Source organism: Rattus norvegicus, chromosome 18 (genome assembly GCF_036323735.1).
Source record: "Rattus norvegicus strain BN/NHsdMcwi chromosome 18, GRCr8, whole genome shotgun sequence".
Lineage (NCBI taxonomy): Eukaryota > Metazoa > Chordata > Mammalia > Rodentia > Muridae > Rattus > Rattus norvegicus.
This window is the reverse complement of record NC_086036.1, coordinates 62,958,421-62,983,418: the sequence shown is the minus strand read 5'-3', so window position 1 is coordinate 62,983,418 and position 24,998 is coordinate 62,958,421. Positions and strand designations below refer to the sequence as shown.

The 24,998-nt window shown below is 45.0% G+C and overlaps 1 protein-coding gene and 2 long non-coding RNA genes across 5 annotated transcripts in view; 2 read left to right on the top strand and 1 right to left on the bottom strand.

The window, feature by feature from the left end:
- Positions 1–24,998, bottom strand: part of Gnal (G protein subunit alpha L) — a 140,254-nt gene that overhangs the window by 49,092 nt on the left and 66,164 nt on the right. The gene's annotated exons all lie outside the window — the stretch shown is intronic.
- LOC120098242 (uncharacterized) lies at positions 1,971–6,718 on the top strand. The gene is made up of 3 exons (XR_005496370.2): positions 1,971–2,105; positions 2,943–3,048; positions 5,591–6,718. It is a non-coding gene; the product is annotated as an uncharacterized LOC120098242 (long non-coding RNA).
- The window catches only part of LOC120098241 (uncharacterized), a 54,720-nt gene continuing 50,511 nt past the window's right edge, over positions 20,790–24,998 (top strand). For 2 of the 3 annotated variants that reach the window (XR_010059724.1, XR_361450.5), the window contains exon 1: positions 20,790–21,025. This is a non-coding gene — a long non-coding RNA (uncharacterized LOC120098241). The remainder of the gene's footprint in view (positions 21,026–24,998) is intronic. The other variant, XR_005496369.2, reaches the window with a different exon arrangement.

Genomic DNA, 24,998 nt, shown 5'->3' with positions numbered 1-24,998 from the left:
TACAACATGTATACATCGCCAAAGGATAAATTTAAAAAGTTAAAAAAGATAAGTGTTCTAATTACAGTTAGAAGTTCCTATAGCTCTCCATAGAGCTTTTCTCTCTCTGATATGTCCTCCCTGTTGAACTCATTTCCTGCTTTGTTTACACATCGTAAGGAACATCGTGGACAAAGTACCTAGAATGAATTAGTGAATTCTTAGTGGGAATGGATGGGATCTTAAGAGTCCTGCTGAAGCAAATTCTGACTTCTGCTCTAAGCACTCAGGCAGAGAGAGGAAGGAGAGGATCAGAAGGAAGCCAGTGTCTGAGGAGCACTTGGTGAGGAGAGCACTCCAAAGGAGATGGTCTCTGGGAGTCACGTGGGGCGGGCTCTCGGTGGGATTGTCAAGCCAAGTCTAGGAGGGATTACAATGGAAGGAAAGTTTGACTTAGAGTTGGAGGTGGAGACGGGGTACATTTGGAGTCAGGTCTATGGCGGCAGAAGATTCAACTTATAATGCCAAATGAATACACCGGGAAGAGAAAGAGGGAAAAATTAATCAAAACAAACGGGATATTCCAGAACACCTGGATTTGGAAGAAGAGGAGAGTTAAAAGAGGAAACGAACATGCAGATCGAAATGAATGTGCTATTAAGAGGCGGAGCCAGGTGGGTGGCCACGGTGGCTGCTTTCTGGATGAGCCCATCTCTCCTGTTTCTTCCTCCCCTCCCCCACCTCTGCTTTCTGGCTGCTATGTGGTGAACAGTAATGTTTTGCTGTACCTCCCTGTCACCAAGATGTTCCACCTCGCTGCAGGTCTTGTTCTAGTTACGTTTTGTCAACTTGACACAAGCTGGGGTCATCTGGGGAGAGAGAACCTCTGTTGAAAACATGCCTCTATCAGATTAGCTTATAGGCAAGTCTGTGGGGGCATTTTTCTTGATTAACGGTGAATGTAGGAGGACCCAGCCAATGGAGGCAGTGTCACCCCTGGACACGTAGCTCCAGGTTGGATAACGCAGCAAGCTGAGCAAGCCACAGAGACTAAGCTAACCGTCACCTTTGCTTCATGGTTCCTGACTCTGCTCCTACTTGGTTCTTTCCCTGACTTTTCTCAGTGATGGACTGGGACAGGGACATGTAAGCCAAAAAAACTTCTTCCCCAAGTTGCTGTTTTTCAAGGTAGTTATTACAGCAAGAGAAGGTGACTAGGACAGGCCCATGGCGATGTATCCAGCTAACCGTGGGCTGAAACTGTGAACCCCAAGAAACCTTGCTCCCCCGTGTCCCGCAGCACTGTCTTAGTTTGGGTTTCACTGCTGTGAACAGACGCCATGACCAAGGCAACTCATATAAAGGCAAACATTTAATTGGCACTGGCTTACAGTTTCAGAGATTCAGTCCATTGTCATCATGGCGGGAAGCATGACAGTGTGCAGGCAGACATGGTGGGGGAGGAGCTAAGACTTCTGTACCTTGGGGCTGGGGATTTAGCTCAGTGGTAGAGCGCTTGCCTAGGAAGCGCAAGGCCCTGGGTTCGGTCCCCAGCTCTGAAAAAAAGAACCAAAAAAAAAAAAAAAAAAAAAAAAGACTTCTGTACCTTGAGCTAAAGGCAGCGAGGAGACTGTCTTTTGCAGGCAGCCAGGAAAATGGTTTCTTCTGCCCTGAGTGGAGCTCGAGCATAGAACCTCAAAGCCCACCCCCACAGTGACACACTACTTCCAACAAGGCTACACCTCCTAAAAGTGCCCCTTCCTATAGACCAACCATATTCAAACCACCATAACCAGGGCCGAAAAGAGTGGCTGGCATGAGATGGAATTCAACCATATCACTAAGAGTAAAGCAAAGTACCATGGGTAATGAGTGAGACATACAACTTCCTTCACATGGTTCGGGTATCATCAGAACAGCTTAAAAGAATCCCCATGGCTCTACATAACAAAAGCAGCCCTCCAAATAGAATGTCTGGGTTTTTACCTGCTTGTCAGTCTACCAAGAGCAAATAACTGAAGGCATCTGAGACGTTACAGGAAGCAGAACTATTTATCTTGTCATATTTGTCTGAAATTATGTGTTCTTATAACAAAGAAAACGTCCTTGACTCCTCGGGGAAACAGGTAATCAAGTTGACATTTGAAAAATTAAAACTAGAAGTCTGTACAACGGTTGTGTAATGGAGCTGATATTGCCTGGGACCATTTTGGTTTGGGTATCCATTGCTCACTGGAGAAATACCACCTAAGTCTGATCCTGACACGCCTTTCTCAGAGAGCCTGACTTTCACGGATGGGGGAGAAGCGGTCATAGCAACCTTACTTGGTCTTATATGAGCGTCCTACTCCATCTGCCCAGGGCTGGTTTGGTTAGTGACTAGACACACCTGCTCTGCCTGAGGTCTTTACACTCAGAGCTCATTCTGGTTTTTTTTTTTTTTTCCCTTCAGTGGCCCACACTGAATCACGATGCCATCCTGGGCATTTCTTCCACCCCACATCAAACTTGTTTCTCCAAGGCTCATTTGAAACTATCCAGTTTCGAGCGTCTTACCCTTCGTGGTGCTAACCACCAGTGTCTCCTACCTGGATGGCCACATTTGCCTCCTTGGTCTCCTTATCTCTATTCTGAGACAGTAGCTGGGACGAGGCTTTTCGGGTCTGCATCAGCTCAGGCCATTCCTTGCCTCCATGTTCTCACAGGGGCCGTATTCACCCAGGGCTCCCGCAACACTGCAAGACCACCTCCTTCTACCTGCTCCATTGCTGCTTTCGTATCATCTTCTTCTGTTCTGGCGTAGCCAACCAATCCCAAGTTCCCTGAGCCCCCTACCCCTCAGGGCTAGGGAGGCAGCAGTCTCTCCCCCATGCATCCCTGACTTGCTCACCTGTCTCTTCCTTCACTACCTGTTATGGTTGGTTTTAATGTCAACTTGCCAAATATTATAATCATCTCAACAGGGAGCCTCCCCTGAAGAACTGCCCCGATCATTCTGACTGATGTGGAAAGACACCGCCCTGACTGTGAGGAGTACCTTCTATTACCCGTCCAGATACAAAGGGCATGGTAGGATTATTTCATGCTTTGCTCCTTGGCCTTCCCTCTCGTAGTTGAGTTAATGTGCCCCCTTGCTGCTGGAGCTGCTGATTCCTATGCTGACTGCAGGACCAGCATTTCCAAGATGTCTCTGTGGACTAGAGGTCAGCAGCTCTCCAGGAAGCTTCTGGCTTCTGGCATTAGAGGCACTGATTGGCCCTGCACAGTGAGCAGCAGCTGGGTATCAGGATGTCCCCACAGTGAGAGACATCCACTGTGGAACTCCTCCAACTGCCGAGAGACACAACTTCAAGGTCTGAGCAACTACTGGGGTCTCAGCTCTCAGCTGTGATTCTGCTGGTATTAGTGTTTTTAGAGCTGATTTGGTAAGCTCTTAAGTGTATACATAAATGTATATATGTATATGGTATTTATATTTATGTATACATACGTATACACACACATATATATTCACACACACATTCATCCATTGGTTGTATTCCTTTAGAGAACCCTAACACATCACCCCCTTTTACAGTGCATCTCAGTGAGGGTCCCCTGATCACCCTCTGGCACAGGGCACCCTGTGACTCCAACATCTCTGGTTCACTCTAATTACCCCCTTCTCTGTAGAGCATGTTTGTTTCTACAATTCCTAGTTTTTTCTCTGCATCTCTGTTACAGGGATCTTTCTGGTTTGTTTGTTGACCTGTATCAAGCAGTTAACATTGTCCTAGACACCTTCACTATCTCTGTGAGTGAATGAAGGAGTAAGCATTCTATAAATGTCCTGCTTCCTGTACCCTTCTACCTAGCCACAAAAGTTCTGTACTGTTAAACTTAAAGGCCACACAAATCACTTGTTAAAAACAGAATTGCAGGCTTGAGACATGGCTCAGAGGTTAGGAGCACTGATTTCTCTTTCAGAGGATCAGGGTTCAATTCTTAGCACCCATACTGCCTCTCACAACCATCTGTAATTCCAGTTTCAGGGGACTTGACACCCTCACACAGACATACATGCAGACAAAACCACCAATGCTCATAAAATAAATGTAAGTAAATTGTTTTAGGACCTGTGGATTGGTGGAAAGCTGGTTTGGGTCTTCAGGGATTTGTGTGTGTGACATTTGCAGGCATGTTCATCCCGGTTCAATCTTGTGAATGGTTTTAAGTAACTCCTTAAACACAGAAAGTGGAGAATGGTACCGGTGTATACTGAGCAGCGGGTGCGAGGAGCTGTGTATTCCACGAGAGAGAAGCTGCTTCAGACCATGCTCCTCCACACTGGATGTCCTACTTCCTGGTCTCAGATGTTACGTGAGCCAGGAGGTACTTCTGGGGGCACAGTGTGGCTGAAGAGTTTAGGCCCTGGCTATGTGCTCTGGCAAAGAACAAATTCAACATAGTCCCATGGCCTGAGAGATAGTCTTCTGAGGGAGTAGCTTCCTTCTCTTTTTTGGCCTCTGCTAGGATTCATGCCTCTCCTCTCCTTTCAGTAAATGATGTTTCGACATTGGAACAGAATTGTCTTTGGGCACTCAGAGACCTTCCTCAGCCTATCATGAACTGTTATTTGTGTTTGTCTTAGTGTGACCAGCAATGGAAAGGCATGTGGTTGATTGAAATATTCATTCGTATTTTTTTTAAAGATTTATTTATTTATTTTATGCATATAAGTAACTGTAGCTGTCTTCAGACGCACCAGAAGAGGGCATCGGATCCCATTACGGATGGTTGTGAGCCACCATGTGGTTGCTGGGAATTGAACTCAGGACCTCTGGAAGAGCATTCAGTGCTCTTAACCACTGAGCCATCTCTCCGGCCCTCATTCGTATTTTTAATTTATATTTCTATGAACTCTGTAACATGGTCCTTAGAAGACCTTTGGGTAACTGGCCTCATTGTGGGGCTAGTTACATGCTTCCTGCTTGTTCTTTCTCTCTCTCTCTCTCTCTCTCTCTCTCTCTCTCTCTCTCTCTCTCTCTCCCTCTCTCTCTCTCTCTCATCATTATATCCATCTATCCATCTATGAGGCTACCCCATGGCTATCGTTTACATAGATATACATATACAAACATACAAATGTAGCTATATTTCTGATAAGGTACACAGCCATGGTTTCAGCTATCTTCAGAGAGAAAGTGACTACATTCACAGAGAACATATGCAGTATTTTTGTCATGATTTTTTTTTCTTTTCATTTTTTCGGAGCTGGGGACCAAACCCAGGGCCTTGCGCTTGCTAGGCAAGTGCTCTGCCACTGAGCTAAATCCCCAACCCTTTGTCATGATATCTTAAATAGTGCAGTGTATAGTTATTTATATAAAATTTGCATTGTGGATGAATGTAGGGGAAATTTACATTCTCAGGTATACGTCATCTAGAGAAAATTTAAAATATACGGGGATACTTGAATAGATTATATGGAAATACAATGTTGATCTGTAGAAGAAATGAGCGTCTGTGGTGTTTGGTTCCCCTGGGAGTCCTGGGATCAATCACCTGAAGATGCTGAGGGATGGCTGTGTGTATAGGGCATGCGTTCACACAACTGTCATTTCTGTTGTAGACTGCTGATCCAGCAGGGAGAGGTCTGAATATGGGGTATCAGATCCAGTTCAGCAAGGCAAGTGATAAACAGTGATATTCAATAACGGCATTCAGCCTGTACAGAATAGGGGAACAATAGGAAAATAGACAGACAGACACACACAGAGGGAGACAGACAGACAGACACACAGACACACAGACAGACAGACACACAGACAGACAGACAGACAGACACACAGATGGAAGATACTGTCAAATCAATTAGTGAGGGAACAGGAGAGAGGAAGAGAGGCAGAGAGAAGGCACGTTCAGGAACAGGCGCCCATTTGCTTGCCGACTGGGAAAAAGCAGGGCATTCTGAACATGGTGCCTCTGTCAAGAGTCTACAGCAAAGTAAAATAAAAAAAAAATTTCCCCCTGAGATGGGGGTTTTACTATGTAGCCTAGGCTGGTCTTGAACTGAGTCTTCTAGCCTTAGCCTCCTGCATGCTGGGATTACAGGGATGCGCCACCATAGTCAGGTTCAACAGTTAATTCAAGACAAACTAACTTCATTTTGTTCTCTTTTTCTTAGGGTACTGGAGACTGAACCCATTAAAAACTACATGAAAACCAATACTAACTGCAGGTGGTTTATTTGATGACACACCACAGGTTACAACTTGCTTGGGGCTAGCAGCGACCCTATCAGAGACCACATTGTCATTGTTAAAGCACTGGCCTCAATGCTCATCGTAGACAGAATACGACACTCGTGTTTAAGGTGGACCACATTTGCAACCCCAGTGCTCAGGACACTGAGACAGGAGTGTGAGTTTGAAACCAATCTAGGCCACAGCATGAGTTTCAGGCCAGTTTGGGCAACAGTGCTCCTGAGGCTAGAAGTGTTGTCTGCTCTTCTAAGTGCCCTCAGGGGGCCTGAAGCTTACACAAGAACTACGGGCAGTGACTGCTGAGGGCAAGAGAAACTGTCTTCTCCAGAGAAGAGTGTACCAATGGGTTGTCCAATACCAAATCGTCCTCTCTGAAAATGTACACACGAGTAACAGCAGACAGACGGAACAGGTTATATTTAGAAATATATGGACATACACATATTCGCATGTAATAATGATTAATAAAAGAAGTCATGAATTTGAAAGAGAGCAAGGAGGGGTATATAAAAGGATTTAGAGGGAGGGAAGGGAAAGGAGAAATGTAGTTATATTGTAGTCTTCAAAAACAAAAAACAATAACCCTGTACTTGGAGAAAGAGAGACGGAGAGAGAGAGGAGAGAGAGAGAGAGAGAGAGAGGAGAGAGAGAGAGAGAGAGAGCGCAGCCTCATGGGGATGGATGAATTCTGTGTCTAGGGAACCAGGATAGGGACCTCGGGACTCATTAGTTTGAGGTTTAATTTCCAAAGGCATTGTTAAGAAAGTCTATTCATTTGAAACAGTTAGGTAACTCCAGTGCAACGCTTGAAGTTTAGGACTCTCCAACTGTGTTTGTCTGTAAATCTTCAACCTCCCGCCAAAACACCAATAAAGAAGAGAAAAAAGTCTCTCACACAAAGTATTCAGTGACTCGCACAGTGATATCTGAGGTGGATAGTTCTGCTAACATACATGTTAGCATCATGTATGTTTATGTTGTAAATAGAAACACAATTGCTGGATCTTTGAGGGATTAGATGAGAGTAAGTGGAGTTTTACTTAGGGCCTAAAGTTCTCTACTCAGCCCAGCCCTAGTAGTTGCCTTTAATGCCAGGATAAAAGAAGACAGGAAGCAGTTCAATAGTAATTTCTTTAAAGGCCTGGGGTGGGGGACACTGGAGCAATGGATGTACAGGTAATGGATCTCGCTACTCTTACAGAGGACATGGGCTTTGTTTCCAGCTCCCACAAGGCAGCTCAGAAACATCTGTAACTCCAGGTCCAGGGGAACTGATGCCCTCTTCTGGCCTCTTTGGGCACCAGGCAAGCAAGTGGCACATAGACATATATGTCTGAGAAACACCCATACCCATAAGATTAAAACACCCATACACATAAAATTAAGATTAAAAAATTAGAAAGTTGAAAGGCACAGGGTAATAAAAACCAGCTTTGTAATGTGAAGACCCTGTGTGGCCGGTGCTCACAGCGGCCCTGAGTGATGAGTGAGGTAGGGTTTCTGCTTCTCCACAACTATTGTTTTTGCTTTGATCTTTGAGATGGGGCTTCTCTAGAACCCCAACTGTCCTGAACTGTCCCACAAATATTATATAATATTATATACTCAAGACCAGGGTGGCCTTGAACTTGCAGAGATCTACCCTGTCTCTACCTCCCGAGTCCTGACTGCAGATGACACTAGACTGTGGCTTCTGAAACAACTATGAATGTTTAGTTTTGTCTCTTGCCCCGTGAGTCTGTGTAAAAAAATAAATGCACATCGAATCCTGGCAGACTCCTTCCTCTCTTTCTGTGGTGCTGAAAATGGACCCTAGTGTCTCACACATGGCACAGCTGCATGAGGCGCTGTACCAAGATGCTACATTTCCAGGCCCAGGTCCACTCAGAAACTCTACAGAAAGGTGTTTCTTTAATAACATTGTCCAAAAGGAAAAAGAGAGAGAATATGAAGTAGTTGAGACCAGTTATGTGCCATGGAAGACATTTTTCGTCAAGCATGAATTGAATATGTGATGGTTGTCCCATAAGCTAACATTGCCAGAGACGTTGTCGCTGCATCTTTGTTTGTGTAAGTACATTTTATGATGTTCATGTGACAAGAAAACACCTGGTGAAATGCTTTCCTGAGGATGTGTCTTCATCCTCAAGAGACATAAGACTGGAATTTGGGATTAAACTGTGTACAAGAAATAAACATTTGCTTTTTTCATGAACATGAAGAATCAGTCCCAAAGTATATAAAAAAAATAATGACCAGGCATGGGGGTACAAGCCTTTAATCCTAGCACTCAGGTAAAGACAGGAGGATCTCTGAGACTCCAGGCCAGTTTGGATTATATAATAAATTTGAGGCCATCCATGGCAACATAATAAGACCTTGTCCCAAAACAAAACCAAACCAACTATAGACAACAAAATATACCAAACCAAACATCACAATATAAAGTCATATTTCAGTTCTATATAACATGGTCAAGGGTGCAGACACGAGACCAGGCTAGCCTCAGACTCAGACGCCATTCTGCAAATCTCTAAGTCATGGCCATAAGTTTGCACATGGTGACAAGGGCTCAAAACTGGATGAGGCATGTGTTTTGAAGGAAACATGTATATAAGAAGGTCCCAGGTGAACTTTTACTGGGGCATTATGTCATTTTAGCCGTAAAGCTTTTAGTGCATCCACCTTTCTGTCAATCCTCTGAATCCCACCATAGAAGACACCTGGTGAAACTGCTTTATGAATAACGTCATTCTGTTTCATCAAAGGAAAATTTAGACAGTGGTTTTCCCCATGACAAGAACAAGTATTGTTAGATGCCTGTTTACGTATCCCTCTAAAAATGTATGTGTGCACATTTAAAAATGAGGTGAGGGGTTGGGGATTTAGCTCAGTGGTAGAGCGCTTGCCTAGCAAGCGCAAGGCCCTAGGTTCAGCCCCCAGTTCTGACAAAAAGAAAAAAAAAGAGAGTAAAATGAAGCGAGATTCAGAAAACATAAAATTAACTGCTGTAAAGCATGCAGCTCAGTGGCATCAGCACACACACCCAGAGCATGGTCACAGCCTCTCTTTCATTCAGTTTTATCAGTCCAGAGGAAAACCCACTCTCCTGGCTGCCTCTTCCCTCCCACAGGTGACAGTCATCAACTGGCTTTATGTTGCCATGGATTTGCCCAACCTGGACATTTCCTATAAATAGGATAACACGACAAATGACTTCTCCCATTTAGCACATTTGGAAGGCTTGCCCACACTGTGGCCCGTAGATGCACGCCGTTCTTTTTCATGGCTAGGTGGTCATTCATTGTGTATGTTTATTAAGTGTTGTTTGCCTATTCATTTCCTGACGGGAACTTGCTCTGTTCTCGTCCTTTGTCTGCTGTGAGCAGTAACTGGCAACAGTGATGTAAAAACAATTGGCCTCTCTGCTTTCTATGACTTTGGAATTGCTAGTGGATACAGTACTGCTGCTTAACAGGGGAGGGGACAGTCAGTACCCGGCTTCTCTGCTAACAGTATTTGGCTGCTGTGGGCTTGGGAATCCTATTGGTTATGAATTAACACTGCCTTGGAAAACTTCTCATGAACTTTATTCTCCAGCTGTGTATCCTCTTTGGAAAAATGTCTATTCTGGCCCTTTGTCCTTTCTTAATTAAATTATCTTTTCTGTTAAGTGTTAAAGATTCCTTATGGCTCTGGGTTTTAGATCCACATGAAGTACAATTTGTGAATATGTCCCCCCCCCCCCCGGGAAATGTACTTCTGCTTCCTTGATCATGTCACTAGTGCAGGAGGATTTTACATTTTGATGAAATGTGACTTACTCCCTCATGGCATAGGTCTATGTCCAGGAAATCACAACCAAATCTGGCATTGTGGAAAGTTGTTGCTGTGTTTTCTTCTAGGGGTTTTGCTGTTTTAGCCCTTGTTAGCTTAGGCAATCAATTTTGAGTTAACTATGTAGGGTGTGGCGATATACGTGATTAGAGTAGGTTCAATCTCATTTATCTAATTCACACCGATTTCTAACTGGAAACTGGCACTTATTATTCAAGTCCATGAGCACACTAGCTCCATGTAGGAATTCTATACTACCCTTTGCCGAGCACAAGGAATCCCACAGTAGAATCCTATAGCTATGTCGCCTATGGGCTGGCAATTTGTCAAGATGTTTGAAAGAAATGACTCTTCTTTTCTCTCCAGCAGTGTCACCATCGCTCAGCTCTTCCCAATCGCTGGTAAATTTTACCAGGCGCTCACTGAACTCAAGCTCTGGAAGAACTGGGGATGCTGTGATGAATGAGAGAGAGAGAACCCTGTCTTTGAGGAGTTCGTACTTCACAGAGTATGTGTCCATCCACCAGGCGGGGTGCTGGGGGCGGGGATGGGACACAAGAAGAATCACAACTGTGTTCTCAAGAAGGTAACCATTTAGAAGAGAGTCCATGGCCAAGGCACAGCGAGCAAGCAGGAAAGAATACGTTGTATCAAGTAGGAACAGGACAAGCTAAGTGATAGTGCCATTCACAAAGCCATAGGGAGCCACACTGAAGGGACTCAGGACAGAAGGGGAATGTCTCCAAAGGAGATGGCTTGACCCCAGAGAATGAGCCGGGAATGACAATGTTAACAGCCATTATGAAAGTGATACTAGTCATTGAGACCACCCGCTTCGTAGGGCAGGGTAAATGCTTATATTCTCCTAGGCCACATGGGCTGAAACTGATGGTTGAGTTAGGAGGGCAGGAGGCCCTGAGAATTCTGGATTCTTGGAAGAGCAAGTCTGTTCCAATGGAACCGAAATCTTGGCAAGTATGTGTGTGTGTGTGGTGTAGCTGCTGTCTATGTCTAGTTCAGGTGATGGCCCTGGGCTAACCTTGTGACCCTCCAACACCAATTCTTACCCTGAATGTATTGTATAGGGGGTGATTTTTTTGTTGTTGTCGTTATTTTTTTAGACCTCAGTATCCTATTCAGACACTGTTCAGCTGATGATAGGGCTGTCTTCATTTTCCTTCTGAAAGTATTTATGATGTTTTACCAGGAAAAACACCCAGGAGAGAAGTCAGCTCATTTGTTTCAAACAAACAAGCCTAATCTCTTGATAATCAACCTTCTGTTTAGAAGGCAAATGGTGTCCCTCGTGGGCTTCTCTGACCTCAGCTGTGGGCCTAAGTGTCTCCGTGGCCCCGTGGGAGCCTGCTCTGCTGTAGCTACAGAAAAACACCAGTGGGTCCTGCTCTTGCTCCTGTTGCTGGCAACACAGACACGCAGGCGGGAAACTGAGACACGACAGTGGCCAGCGGGTCTCTTCAGGGCTCCCTCATCACGTGGGAGCCTTCATCAGGACCCGGCAAGGCTGCAAGAACCCACACTTGGTCATGGTCCTCACCATAGGTGGCACTCAGCAAAGTCGTTATGGCTTTCCTCCACAGCCACGAGAGAGAAAAATCACTCTGGGAAACTAATAAGATTTCTTTCCCCAAATCTCCCTATCTAGTTCTGGAAACCTGATTGGTAATTTTACTTTTTTTTTTTCTAAACTATTTTTTTTTACTCTTTTTTTTTCTTTCTTTCTTTTTTTTTTTTTTTGGAGCTGGGGATCGAACCCAGGGCCTTGCACTTGCTAGGCAAGCGCTCTACCACTGAGCTAAATCCCTAACCGGTAATTTTACTTTTTAAATTAAGCATTAAGATAGTTTTGATAGAAAGACACAGGTTTTACTTCAAGTGTCAAAGGCAAGGATCAAGCATGTTAGCAGCCCCCTTTCCAGTACTACCTCCCTTCCAAACCCCTCTGGAGTACTGAGCATTCTGAATTAACATAAGATTGTATGCCAATCAAGAAAAAAATGATTAAAACAATAAAGGCTGGATGATTCCATGTTTAATACAATCTACTTCAGTGCGATGCTGTGCTACCGTCAACAACACTTCCCTTAGGATTCAGTGATGCCAGTGATCAAAGCTGGGGGACCGGTGACAAGGTGACAAAGGCCTTGGAGAACATGTCTGTTGCAACACTGGTGTGTATGGTCCCAAGGAAGCTTGTGGCCCCTAAGGGCTGTGTGCTCAAAGGACATACTTCTGCTTTGGAAGAATGACTTGAGTAACTGACCTCCATAGCAGTGGTCCAGACCCCTGGATCACCAAGAGACAAGGTCACCATTGAGAGACAAGTGCTCTCAGTCTACAGAGAGCTCCTTGCCCAGCCTTCAAACTTCGGAGAATGTTCTTTTTTACTCCTCATCAATGGCCAGAGTCCTTTCTTTAAGTCCTTCTCTGTTACAAGTCACCAGATTTGTGATTTATTCTACTTCACATAAAAATTTGCTTGCATGTGAGAGATCTCTGCAGCACAATCCAATGAATGGGTCTCAGGCCATGTCTGGATGCAACGAATCCACCCGCCCACCCTCTGAAAGCCAGATGACTGCTTCCAAATTATGACAAGTTCCAAGATAAATGGGGAATAAGCCTTAAGGAGACCTTTTAAAGAGAGATCCTTAGGTAATTTATTGAAATGACCCACTTAAAAGACTATCCTACTTCCTTTTAATGCATAAAATGCGGGACTTTATTATCTGGTGCCTTGTTAACTACTCACACCTTTTCACACCATAACATGCCACCACCTTCTGTTACCTGTGCACACAGTCACTCCAGAGAGCCAGGAAGTGGGACGAACACGCTTACAGTGGGCTTAGAGCAAGCTTTAACCAGCACTTTCTTGGGAAGAGCCTATCACAACCTGTAAAACCACTAAGTTAAAAGAAAATCTTTTTGCTTGTGGTACCGAGGACTGGATCTTGGGCCTCACACGTGGTGAGCACGTGTTCTACCGACTCAGCTATGTCTATAGCCTCTTGCTTTTTTAATTTTGAGATTTCCATGAGTTCCTCAGGTTCTTGTTCTGAAGCCTAGCCAGATCTTGGACTTGTGATTCTCTGCCCTAGCCTTCTGGGTAGATGGGATTGCAGGCGTGTCCTACCGGGTCAGACTTAAAGCCCATTCCAAGTTTCTTTTATCACCGCTATTTACCCAGGCTGACATGTGGAGGACTTGGAAATCATCGTGAAACAAGAGTGATTTGAGCAGATGCTACTCTGACCCTGGGGGGTGGGGGGGGCAGCCTGGGCAAACCTGCTGGCAAGCCAAAGCTACGTGACTACAGAGAGTAGTTTATAGACCCAGTCCTCCTGTGAGCTGGTGTGTGAGGTGTTGGGTGCTAGCATGACCAACTGAAGTCCATAGGCTGCCATACAGCTGGGGGATCAGTAAGAGCTGGGGGAGGCCCCAGATTCAAGGAGAGTTCAGAGAAGATACCTGTGGTGCTAAATCGTCACTGTACCCAGTGTTTACATTTGTCGTACACATTCTCCTAAGGAAAAACAATACCGCGGTTGAGGATTTAGCTCAGTGATAGAGCGCTTGCCTAGCAAGCACAAGGCCCTGGTTTGGGTCCTCAGCTCGGGGGGGGGGGGGGGGGGGAGGAAAAACAATACCAAGAACTTTATATAAATCAAGATGTGCGACAATTGAAAGTACAGGGTAAGCAGTGTTTGTCGCATGATTGTGGGGTGCAGAGAAGGCAGGGAGCAAGGGGGCTCAGGAACACAGGGAGACACTGCACTGTCATCCCCTCTCGGAAGAATTAGGAAGTGATAAAGTTCCATCTAAGTTCCTGACCACATCCTGACTTTTGCTAACGCTGGCAGCCAATTGCTGGTCATTAGCGTCAAACTTGATAGTGGTTTAAGAACCTTCAGGGAGATTTTCAAACAGATCTTACCTAGGAATTCTTGAACCAAACCTCAAAGGGTGGGCTTAGGACCTCCGGGATGGTCTAAAGCACAGCCAACCCTGGGAATGAAACACACCCTAAGCTGAGCTCATGTTCTCCAAAGCTTTGCTTCGATGATGCTAGTGACTTCAGGAAGAAGAAACACAGGGGAGGGGTGTGGAAGGAAATGGTTACTCCTGATCCTGCTAGGCAGACAGTTCACCAAGCACATGGAGGTTCCCCAGGTAAAGTCATGGAGGCAGGCAGGTAGATCTCAAATCCTGGGACGCATCAGATGGCTGTCAAATCGTCATTTGATTTCAAAGACAGTTTGAAGTGTTCTTTATCTATACTTACATCACGGCTACAGGAAGTCACTAAATGATACCATTATGATACTGGTATCAAATGTTAAGTGCTGCATCGATCCACATCATCCACAATTCCATTGTGACCTCCAGGCACAATGGCTGCTGCCAGAAAAGGGCTGTGTCATTAGCAGAGACCACAGTTTAAACATCTTAACATGAGAAAGAGATGCGAACGCCTATTTTCTTGAAACGAATGCTGGACAGACCTGGGCGACAGTCAGATCCTTGCCTTCCTTTCTGTTTGTCTGGGGCTAAGTCCTGTAATTGATTTAGCTTTTCACAAGTGTTGGGTTCACCCTCCTGGTTAGAGCAGAAACCCCAGCACAGGGATTACTTAACAAATCTTATTCATCCCAACCTGGGTCCAGCCCCTCCTTGGTGTCTGCCCCAGAGTCCCAGGACAGGGCTATGGGAACTAAACACAGACTGAGCCAATAGTCTCGATCTCTTGGGGTGTGGAATGATAATTTGAATTAATGGGCAGGATGGAACAATTCTCCTAAAGTATGCAAAGACCTAAATGGAAGTTTGTGAACATATCCCATGACACAACTCTTTAGCCACATGAAAGGCAACAGCTGACAAATGCAATTTCCTACTCAGACCTTGATGATCCCCTCCCAGAACTCCCAGAATAGATTCATTTCAACACAAGCCCTGCTTCAAGGAAATCCAATATTGGCACTAGACACTCTTGTCTATGTTCCAGGACCTTCAGGGTCTTTGGAGAAAGCTGCTTCATAAGGACCCAATCCTACTGACCACACGTCCCGGTGTTGTGCAGATCCCAAGTCAGAGCAAAGGCTGTGCTGCAAACTGGGTGACATCTCCCATCCTCAGGGGACAGCTTCCCCTCCTTTTGCTTCTGAGAGTCAGAATCCCTCTTCCTGCCTCTGACAATACCCTTCACAGGTAAAGAAGGGGGGAAAAAAAGGAGGGGCAGGCCCTGCTCCCCTTCTCTCTCCTTTTTAGAACAGGGAACAGTCATTTTCTTTCATTTTAATAATTTCCTCCCTTGCTAGAGGAATTCAAATGTCTTTCACTTGCCAGGAGAGTGGGAGGCTGTGGGTGGAAGTCTTTAAAGACCTTCAATAACAGCTTGACACTAGCTGAGCTGCGATCTGCAGTTTAACCCTTTCAGACCCTTCTCGGCAGGAGGTGGAGAGTAAAAATAGGTGTCAGATCCAAAGGGTCCCTTCTGCCTTTTCTTGCACTAGCAGGACCCACATTATGAAAGGCACGTTCTACACACACACACACACACACACACACACACACACACACACACACACACTTCCATGGCACTGATATTCCTTTAGCCTATGCTATTGGACTGAATGCTAGAGAGAGGAAACAGAAACTCTGGCTAGGGTTAGATAGGACATTCTTTAGGGCCTCTTGTCTCTGAAGATGGTGGTAGGAATGACACAGGAACCGGGAGAGCATCTGTCTCTCAGGACACCAGTGTTAGCAAGACCAAGCACTGCCCAGCATCTTCGTTATTCCTCTTTTGATATCTATGCAGAACCATGTCTGCATTCGTGGGTCTAATTAAAATATAAAGATTGGAGCACCTGGATTCTATGCAACATGATGCCATTTCACATAAAGGACTTGAACACTGCAGAATCTGGCAACTTCAGGGGTTCACTGAAACCAAACTCCTGTGGGCATCAAGGGACAACTTTACCTCCCGGGGTCTTTCTCATTGGATGCTTCTGGGTACACAGCCATGTTGCTGTGCATTCCTTACCCTCTGCTCTGTAGATATCCATTCTACATTTGTAGAGATCCCCCCCAGGCTGACCTCTTGGGAACAAGTATATGCTTGACTCTTAGCTACCTCAACTTTCCCTTACCTTCCAGTCTTTGAGCTTCTTAGAGTTCTTGCCAAACCTCACTGGGGTGAATTCTTATGCAAACTTCTTTGGAAGACTTATCTACACAATGAAGCTGGGAGAAGCCTCCATTTTATTGGCTATAGAGGATGGACATAGTGCGGTCTGATAAAAGTAGGAGTCAGTAACTACAGATTCTGGAGAAACTGAAAACACTACATTATCTGGAACTTTCTTTGAGCGCCCATGTGCTAATTGTCTTTCTAGTTTTAAATAGTAGTGACTGAGTAATTCCTCTTGTTTATTCCCATTTTCTAAACTCGAGTTCTCTGTACAGTGTGAATCATATATTTCCTCCCACTTTTCTGACTTCCTTATGTACAGCGTAGCTGGGTCTGTGCAGATTTCCCAGAATCCAACAGGCTATGCAAAGCAGATTCCTATCAGACAGGATTCAATATGGCTTGCTAATTTGTCCCGCCATGTTCCAAAGAGGCTACAAGGATCTGTCTTCATGTATCCTGTTCAGAATCATGGTGCAGTGCTTTTTAACACATACAGACAGGGCAAAGCAGCTTTCTTGGCTCAGAAACACAATGTTAATTTGTATTTTGAGTGAATTACTAAGTGCCCTAAAAAGCGCATGCATAAAACAAAAGAACAAGATCACACAATCTGTTCCTGCCTGAGCTGCACACAGCCAAATGGCTCCGTTAGGAAAGGCACCAAGACTATTTAAACAGACTGTGTGTGGGGCTCGGGGACAAAATATTTTCCCCGTTTGTTCAAGGACCTAGGTTTGAGCTCCACTCCTGGAGATAAGATTAAAAAGTACAGCATTAGGCTTTGAAGAGAACCGGCATGTCACGAAAGCGTTGACAGGGAAGGATGATGGAATTCATTTCTTGTTGCCATGGCAAAAGCCCCTCGCCAAAGGAACTTAAGGAAGAGTTACTTTTAGTTCACAGTTTTGTAGGGAAGTTCACCATGGCAGGGAAGCACAACCTCAGAAGGAGGAAGGAGTGTGCGAGCTACATTGTGTTCAGTCAGACATTTAGGGTGGGCCTTCCTATCACAGTTGAATTGTAACTACAGCCCACAGGCAATAGCCTGAGGGTGAGATCAGCTTTCCATACACTGTAGGTATGGGACCTTTATGTGGTCAATAGGGAAGGGCCTCTATGGTGAAGCCCCAGTGTTGACAGAGGACAGAATTTCCAGCTGGATTAGGACTCATGGCCAATCAGTAAGGGGTACCCCTCATTCACTAACCAAGACACAAGAAAGTGTTACACAAAAGTCTCTAAGAGTAGCTAGGAAATGGGGGTGAACTCAGTTGATTCCAGCATCCAAGAGGCAGAGGGGCCAAGCTTCTGCTGGGCCCTGTGGAAATATGGATGCATTTTCAGGCTGCAGACACTAGTGGGGACTGTCACATGCCAGTCTGTCAGGGCAGTGAGCACCACAGATAGAACGTTCCTTCTCCTACACCATGAAAACTGAGACCGAGAAAGAAATCATCACGGTTAACCCTTGGTACTGGGGAGACACTGGTTCAAGGACTCTTTCCAAGTGTCAAAACTTGATGCTCAAGTCGTTTACGTAAAGGGGGCACTGTGTTTTCAGGGCACCCATATGTATTCTCCGGTTTGCTTCAAGTCACCCTGCCTAACTTACAAGGCCAAGTGCTGGGTAGAGAGTTGTGATGTTCTTTCTACTGCTTAGGGACTAACGATAAGACAAGGACTGTACCTAGTCAGTGGAGAAGCCTGTTTTGCAATTCTTTTCTGTGTTTGGTTGAACACAAGGTTGTGGAGATCGAGGAGACAGAAGGCAGGCTTTCCCCTTCCTCCAGCCCCGCTGGCTGCACTTGCTTTACTTTCTGTAGCTTCTAGCAAAAGGTTGGCCCCTGAGCAATTGCAATGAGACACCCTCAAGTTGAGATGTGCTGGGCGTGTAAAATACACACGGGGCTAAATGATGCATGGCAACAAAGAGTGTCAAACCACTCACTGGTAATCAAAAAAAGTCATACGTCAAAATAATATTTTGGACATATTGTGTTAAGTAAAATGCATCCTTTAAATATTTATATTATTTTTACTTTGAAAAACATAGTTGTTAGAAAATGCAAAACTAAGCTGGGCAATGAGTGGTGCACACCTTTGATCCCAGCAGTCAGGAGGCAGAGGCAGGTGGATCTCTGAGTTTGAGGCCAGCCTGGTCTACAGTGAGTTCCAGGATACCCAGGGCTACACAGAAAAATCCTATCTTGAAAAACAAAACAAAATGTAAAAAATTACTAATGCAGTTTACGCTTATGTTCCAGGTTAGTTTTCTGGTGTGTGTGTGTGTGTGTGTGTGTGTGTGTGTGTGTGTGTGTGTGTGTGTGTTTGGAATCAAGTTTGACTGTGGTCTTGGACATCAGTGGCCTTGCAAACACTGAAGTTCTCTTTCACAGTAAACACTTATCACTCACTATGTATGAAACTGTGAGCTTAACCTCTAGTCCACACAGCAGGGCAAGTGCTACCTCTGTGCCCATCTCAGAGGAGAGTTGCACCTAGCTGGGGTCAGGGTCTGGTGCACTGCAAAAACCTGCAGCTAGAAATGTGTGGAATGTCATCAAGTCACCTTTGCAAACGCTAGCTTAGTTGTTCTTTTGTTTTGTTGTTGTTGTTGGTTTTCTTTCTTTTTTTTTTTAGTTTTTCTTTTTTCTCTCCCCTCGATACAGTCTCTTTTCACAGATGAAACCATTGCAATAAAAACAAAGCTCTGATACAATTCTTTTTTGTGTATGTTTATGTATTTTTTGATGTGTGGGATTATTTGGGCACATACATGTGTGAGAGCATATGTGTGTGTATGTGTGTCTGTGTGTGTATGTATGTGTGTGTGTTGGGGGGCATGGGTAGAAGTCAGGTGCCCTGCTAATTGATCTTCACTCTATCTATCTATCATCTGTCTGTCTGTCTATCTATCTATCTATCTATCTATCTATCTATCTATCTATCTATCTATTTTTGAGACAAGGTCTTTTCAAAGATTCTGAAGTTTGCTCATTAAGCTAGACCAGCTGGCCAGGAAGCCAGCCTCTTGTATCTACCAGGATCACAGACACATTTTATAGCATCCAGCTTACCACATGGGTGCTGGGGATCTGAACTCAGGTCCTTAAGTTTGTGCAGCACACACTTTCCCCAATAAGCCATCTCTTCCAGCCTCAAAGTATAGTCTGGGAGATTCAGGCTTCTCCTTTTGTGTGCTATGTTCACAGAGCCCATTCAACATTGACTATGTAAACATTTCCTTTAAAAGAAGACTCCACAAGGCATGCAGTAAATGTTTACATTGACTTATGTATATTAGAGGTATTTTTAGGTAGATAGTTAATAGTATGATTCCTTATGACTTTTGTTTGGGACAGGGTTTCTCTCTGTCGCCTTGGTTGTCCTGGGACTCACTCTGTAGACCAGGCTGGCCTTGAACTCTGAGATCTACCCACCTCTGCCTCCCAAGTGCTGGAATATAAAGTGTGTGCCCCCATGCCTGGCTTCTTACGACTGTTCAGATATTATTGTTATGTTACCCCCTTCATCTTTCTATATTAATGTCCCTCTCCCTCCCCTTCCCCCCCTTTCCCATTCTCCTGATCAGATCACCTGTATCCTGCTCCCCCCTCACCCCTATTGACCCTATCTGCAGGAGCAATGGTCTCTGGTCTCAGTAGTTACCCCAGGTTATTTACTCACATAAGGAGATTGGAACTAGGAGACTCAGATGAGAGAGAACACATGACATTTGTCTTTCTATGTCTGGGTTACCTTAATATGATCTTGTGTCTTCTAGCAACATCAGAAACCATACCAATAAAATATCACCCACACAAGTGACTAACCACGAACAACAATAAACGTGCTAACCGGGATGGAGGAAAACCTGTGAGGCCTCAACCCTACAGGCAACTAAGGAATGCCAAGAACAGTATTCTTCCCCAGGGAAGAGAACACCAATTGCTTTGCCAACATAAAATGTTCAGCCCTGAAAACACGAATACAAGTAACATTAAACGGACTGAGAAGGTTGTATTTGTGTACTTAGAAATTTGTCTGTCTATAATAACAATGAATGAGAAAGGAGGCCACATGTCTGAAGGAGAGTGAGGATACATCTGTGAGGTTTGAGGGGAGAGTAAAGAGATGGAGAATGATGGAATTATATCATAAACCCAGAATGTGAAAGAAGTAAGAATAAAGGCTGAGCCCAGCTAGGAATGGGCTCATGCCTGCATTCCCAGTACTGAAGAGATAGAGGCAGAGGGGTCTTGAGTTTGAGGCTGGCCTAGGTTACATAGTGAAACTCTTAAAGAATAAAAAAAGAAAGAAAGAAGAGAGAAAAGGAAAAAGACACAAAGACTTCCCAGGTTGTCAATACGACAGCTCATCCACTTTTATGGAAGGCTGAACCTTCCACACATCATAAGGTCCTTGTCCTACTGTCAGCCATTTTAGAAGTCTCTGTTTCTGCCCCTCCCCCATCCTTATGAATAGTTTCCCTATGAGTGTTCTAGAACAGGTTTCCTGTGATGTCTTCATTCTTGATGTCCATCACAACCCCGGCCTCCCTGGAAGCCCTGATCCCTAAGTTTTCCTGAAAAGGGGCAGAGTAGACAGCCATGTCAGCGTGGTGACTCGGCTGAGGGGCTCACAGCACCCTCTCTGCGTTGCTCCGGGAAGCCCTGATGCACAGTGCAGCGTACACTCTCCACTAAAGGAAAGGAGCAGTGTCTTCAGAGAGCTCAATGTCTTGGTAATTTACACCTCGTGTTAAATGACTTTTTGGAAAATAATTATGCAATTAGGGAAACATCTACAACTTTTTTTTGAAAAAAAAGCAACATATTAAATTTTCTATAGAATGCTATATTTTCCCCATCCTCGATGCGGCACTGCTTTGATAATAGATTTTTGAGGGTGTGGGTGTATGGGAGGAGAAATCAATCACGGTCGAATCTACCACCTATTATAAGATGCAGAAGTCACGCGTTGCTAAAGGCACAACTGAAGCTCTCTCAGCCCAGGTTTATCCTGGGTATCCCCAAGGACCACTCAGAGTCCTTCAGACACACAGATCAGTAATTAGGCTTTAAGATTAATTATTTTATTTATAATCTGAGGAATGCTACAATTGCAGCTTTCACACATGCCGCACATGGAAAGGTGCACGGAAGCGTTAAAGTATATAAGGAGAGAACGAAGCACCCTTGCCTTACACTTGAAGTCCTAATTCCTAATGGCTCAGAAAACGTCGCCACGGTTTGGCCATTTCTCTCCTCATTCGCTGGTTGACAATTTTTCTCTTATAGAATACCTTTTAGTTAAAAGCTCTTATCAATGATATATTTGATGGATTAATAGGTTACACAATCTCTTGTCACTCATTTATACGTTAGTGTGATATAAATTTAAGGCCTTGCCTTAAAATTGATTTCTAGGGATGGGAACCTGTCAGCAGTTAAGCGTATCAGTGCTTTCTCTGTTTGTGGGTAATTTTCAACATAAATCTTGTCTCTTTCTGGTCTAGGATTTGAAAGGATCAAAAGTGATAAAACTAAAATTTATATTTAATTCTCTTTAAACCTTATCAAGCTGTGGTCCAATCATCACTCGCTGTGACTCTTTAGCGCTTGTTGTCACAGCCCCACTTACGGTGGGGACACTCGAAGGCGGGCTGTTGGGGGCTGAAATTGGGTGTTGGGTGAGCAGACGCTATTCTCTCTGTCCCACTGTGGCAGGCTCCGAGAGAATTGACTATTCCACTTATGACTCAAATATTTTTATTTAAGGCACCAAAGAGGCTCTCACTGTAAAACTATAAACATTTATTTATTTATTTATTTATTTATTTGGAAGAACTTAAGCTAAGGCTCAGAATTGGCGTGCTTTAAACTAAATAGAAGTCTATCTTTAAAAAAAAAAGGGAGGAGGGATAATTTAAATATCAGATAATGTTCTGAAGGACAGCTGTGTGTTAGGAACGGAGCCCGGAAGCACAGCTCACTGATAGATTTCCATGTAAGACAGCATGGAGATGCCTGCCTAGAAACAGCTTTTCCCTCAGAGAGACTGCTTTCAAGTCCCTACGTGTAGAATCGTTTTAGGTCACAGCACATAAAAAGGAGGCTAAGAAACAAAAAGATACGAATGCGGCAGGCAGATACTTTTGTATTACATCTGAGAAATCCAACTCGAGCCACCAGAGAGCCAACAGCAGGGTCAGCGTGTAAAACCCAGGGCTCGGCTGGGGTAACTGAGATGCGGATCCAAGTTCAGGGGCAACAACACTGTTACTGGCTATTTTCAAGTGAGTGGAAAAAAACAAGGTAGGTTGTATTTTCCACGCCTGTATTTGTTAGCAATAGCACTATGGAGGTTCGTACAGCATGACGCAAGGGAATGAATGGAATCTACGAGAGTCCTCAAGGGAAAATGGCTGACTTTCACCATTTGGTGGACGATGTGTGTTCTTTTTTTCTCTCTCTCTCTTTTTTTTAAAGATTTATTTATTTACTTATTTATTTCTTGTGAGTACACTGTCGCTGTCTTCGGGCAGTCCAGAAGAGGGCATCGGATCCCCATACAGATGGTTGTGAGCCACCATGTGGTTGCTGGGAATTTAACTCAGGACCTCTGGAAGAGCAGTCAGTGCTCATAACCACTGAGCCATCTCTCCAGCCCGATGTGTGTTCTTCAGGGCGGGGACTATATTTGGTTGCTGTGATGGCCACTGGCCTGAAGCATTTAGGGTATCCACTTCACCTGCACGAATGGTCTAGTACGGTTTACCATTTTGCTCTCTTCTATTTGCAACCTCAATGTCCTCTAGGGATGTCTGCTAGAGCTAACTTAGCAGGACAGTGAGGAATCTTCTGGAACTGAAAGATGCCAGAAAAAGGAATTCCAGCCCATTACACCAGGGCATTGGCTCCTTTCAGGCTGCTCTGTGAACTCTCACCTTGCCTCTTACCCTGTCAGTAAGTCCATCCTTGTTTGTAAGAGAGCCTGTCCTTTAACCTCATAGAAGGTCATCGAATCCGTTGACTCATTTGTCAACCATTTTCCCTTGAGGACTCTCGTAGATTCCATTTGTTCCCTTGCTATATGAACCTCCATAGTGTGACTGGGTCCCTCCATCATTGTCACCATGCACACGAGTGCTAGTTAGATTTTTATCAACTTGCCACAAGTGAGGGTCGGCTAGGAGAGGACGTCTCAGTTGAGAAAATGCTTCTGCTAGACCATCTGTAGTGCACTTTCTTGACTAATGATCGATTGATTGATGTGGAAGGAGCCAGCACACTGTGAGTGATACCATCCCTGGATATAGAGTCTCTGGGTACATGAGAAACCAAAACGAGCAAGCCAGGGGAAGCAAATCAGTAAGCACCATTCCTCCGTAGCGTCTGCTTCACTTGCTGTCTTGGCTTCTTTCAGTGGTCTGTGTGACTTGGCATATCTAAGCCAAGTAAATCCTTTCCCCCCCAAGTTGCTCTTGGTCACGGTGTTTTATCACAGCAATAGAAACCCTAATTAAGATAACAAGTGAAGGGCAGTCATGGACTGGGGCGCACACAACACAGTTTGCAACCCATGGGGAGGAAATCCAAGAATGGGTGTTCTAGACACAGCGACAAGCTGCTAGGGGGGTGTGGAGCTAGTGTCTGAGGAAACTGCTTTTGTTGTAATGACTGCTCATAACTGCTTGCCTTGCAATGTGTCCTCCAACATATCCTTCAAATCCCAATGTATTTTCCTTTAGTTCACGAACGCTGTAGTTAGTGGAGTAGGAGGACTTGTCTCCGTGTCTGCCGATAGCCCCTCAACTCTTCTCTTACAACACATCTCGGAATCCATGATGGAAATCAGAGGTGAGGGTTTCATTGACTCCAGGGCTCATCAGTGCGCCCACTGCAGGAAGCATGCCCACTGCATGAGATGTGACCACTGCATGGGTCATGCTCACTGCAGGAGGTGTGCCCACTGCATGAGATGTGACCACTGCATGGGTCATGCTCACTGCAGGAGGTGTGCCCACTGCAAGAGATGTGACCACTGCATGGGTCATGCTCACTGCAGGAGGTGTGCCCACTGCAAGAGATGTGACCACTGCATGGGTCATGCTCACTGCAGGAGGTGTGCCCACTGCAAGAGATGTGACCACTGCATGGGTCATGCTCACTGCAGGAGGTGTGCCCACTGCAAGAGATGTGACCACTGCATGGGTCATGCTCACTGCAGGAGGTGTGCCCACTGCAAGAGATGTGACCACTGCATGGGTCATGCTCACTGCAGGAGGTGTGCCCACTGCAAGAGATGTGACCACTGCATGGGTCATGCTCACTGCAGGAGGTGTGCCCACTGCAAGAGATGTGACCACTGCATGGGTCATGCTCACTGCAGGAGGTGTGCCCACTGCAAGAGACCGACTTTTATCATGGTGCCAGTGGGCTCCACTTACTGCTGTAGGTCTCGTGTTGCCAATCTCACTTAAAAAAAAAAAGATAGCATTGTGCACAAAAGGCTCTTCTCAAACCTCTGGTGATCCTCCTGCCTCAGCCTCTTAAGTGCTGGGACTACAGATATATGTTACCATGTCTGACCCAGAATTCACTTTCACAGAGAGTTCAACTAAATCCCTAGATTTCCCAAGGTTCCATGGCTAACCCTGAGGAGGGGCAGAGAAACGAAATTCTCCCTGTCGTGTTCTCCTCGCATGCCTCTCT